Below are 2,500 nucleotides of genomic sequence, written 5' to 3'. Positions count from 1 at the left end.
AATAATAATTCATAATTGGATGATGAAACTGACACTACAATGATGAGAGGAAAGATCAGAAAGAAGAAACAAGACTGCAATTGCATATTCAATCTTTATCATTTTGACTATATTCCAAACAGATAAAGCAAACGCCACTGATTGACGCTTATCTGCCACGCACTTCTCATTAAATAAAGCGAAGAGCAATAGCAATTAGAAGGGAATTGGTAATCGTGATGTTTCGAGTCAAGAAAGAATCCTTATCAGATGACGAAGAAAATGTGGTTGGAGGGGAGTCTTTTATATTGTTGGATTCTCTCTCTCTCTTTCTCTCTTCTTTTCTTATGTCTATATCTTTCTCTCTTTCTTTCTTTTTATCTGTTTCTCTCTCTCTCTCTTTTATTTTGTTTCCTTCTCTCTCTCTCACACACGTTTTCTCTCGCGCTTTCTTTCCTTTTTTTAATTCTCTCTATCTCTCCCTCTCTTTCTTTCTTTTTCTTTAATTCCTCCTCTCTCTCTCTCTCTCTCTCTCTCTCTCTCTCTCTCTCTCTCTCTCTCTCACTCTCTCTCCTTTCCTCCCTCCCTCCCCCACCTTCCCACCCCTCTCAATCTATTTCATATCACGAAATGCGACTTTTCTTTTTATCACAAAGGGACAACAATTCGCTCATTTCCCTTTGCTTGTGTAAATGCTTGTTCTGTTCTGTGTACGTGAGGCCTTGAGTTAGCAAGTGTGTACAGGTTGCCAGGCATTTTAAGTTCCCTTCTAATCTTGCTTTTGTTTCGTTTTTGCCTTGTTTTGCTTTTTGTTTATTTTGTTGATTGTTGATTTGTTTGGTTGTGTCTGTGTTTGTACATTTGTTTGTCCATGCTTATCTTTATGTATTCCTTTATTTCTTTGTTCTTTTATCTATGTATTTATTCTTTTCTCTCTTCATTTGTCTGTCTGAATTTATATATTTGTTCAGTCTAGTGTTTCGTTCTTTGTGTGTTATATTTGCGTTTATTTCTTTCTTGCTTATTCGTCTATATGTCTAATTATATTTTTCATTTTTCTTCTCTTTTTGCAGCAACGAGACGAGAGTTGCAGACAAGTTTCAATTCAAGAGGACAGCGCGCCATGTCTCTGAATCCGGACACAACACGACACTTGCAATAACCGTTAAGCTTCTGCAACATGTACTACCGCTGCATGGGATTGCATGCATTACGTGCCATTACCCCTTTACCCGAATGGGCTTGTTATTCCCACTCGCCCCGTGCGACTCTTTCCATTAGAGTCCATTATACGCTGAACCTTGTGAAATTCAATTATGTATTTGGCAGTTTCCCCGTTGACGTGTGTCATTGTATCTACAGAGACTGATAGATGTAGGTGGAGATGGAGATGAGCACAGATAGATAGATAGATATGGATGGTAGTCAGATTGACAGGTGTGTGTGTGTGTGTGTGTGTGTGTGTTAGTGTACATATATATATATATATATATATATATATATATATATATGTGTGTGTATGTATATATACATATATATTCATTTATTTACTTATATGTATATATATGATACATATGTGTATATATATACATATATACACACATATATATATATATGAATATATATATATATGCACATATACATATACACATATATATATATATATATATATATATATATATATATATATATACATATACACATATCTTTATTTATATATACAAATTGTCAGATCCAGCCGCACATTCACCGCCTCACAGTCATACTCTCCCAGCATCAATTATAAGAAACCCGCGTGTGTTTACGTGTGTGCCGAGCAGCCGCCACAAGAGCACTTCATCTTTTACGTTCTTATCCAACGTGACTGAGGACCTGACGACAGCGAACTTGTGATAGAAATAAACTTGATCACCTTCCCTCTCCGTTGCTCTCGTAAACTGGAATGTTCAAGTTCAAGTTCAGGAATTTTATGTCATATTCCCGGTGGCATGGTACGGATATTCATGTGAACATGTAAGCAGTCTAGTTCTCCTTCGTGCTACCTCTTGCTTTAAGCGGGGATGAATGAATACATGAGAGAGAGAGAGAGAGAGAAAGAGTATGTTTGTGTGTGTGTGTGTGTGTGTGTGTGTGTGTGTGTGTGTGTGTGTGTGTGTGTGTGTGTGTGTGTGTGTGTGTGTGTGTGTGCGTGTGTAACAGAGAGCGAGAGGGACTGTAATGATGTCTACTTCAATACCATACAATTTCATTCTATATGTACAAAGTACACGCAAATCGAGGACATGTGGCCTATGAAAATCAAGCAACATTCCGCGCAAGCATACCCGGTTCAATTAACCTCAACGCATGAGGATTAAAACCAAGAGTGTTTCATGATAACCCGAAACCTTATCTTTAACACGTCCGTCGGTTAGCATCAGGTTGAGGAACCCAATGACTCAGACCTTAACTGACCTCGCTTGACCCGTGCCTGGGTCTCACTCACGACCCTGTTCTACTTGACCTCTAACCTGGGTGGGGT

Source organism: Penaeus japonicus, unplaced genomic scaffold (genome assembly GCF_977035675.1).
Source record: "Penaeus japonicus unplaced genomic scaffold, GWHDUDI00000001_assembly GWHDUDI00000034, whole genome shotgun sequence".
In the NCBI taxonomy this organism is placed as follows: domain Eukaryota; kingdom Metazoa; phylum Arthropoda; class Malacostraca; order Decapoda; family Penaeidae; genus Penaeus; species Penaeus japonicus.
This window is presented reverse-complemented; position numbering follows the sequence as displayed.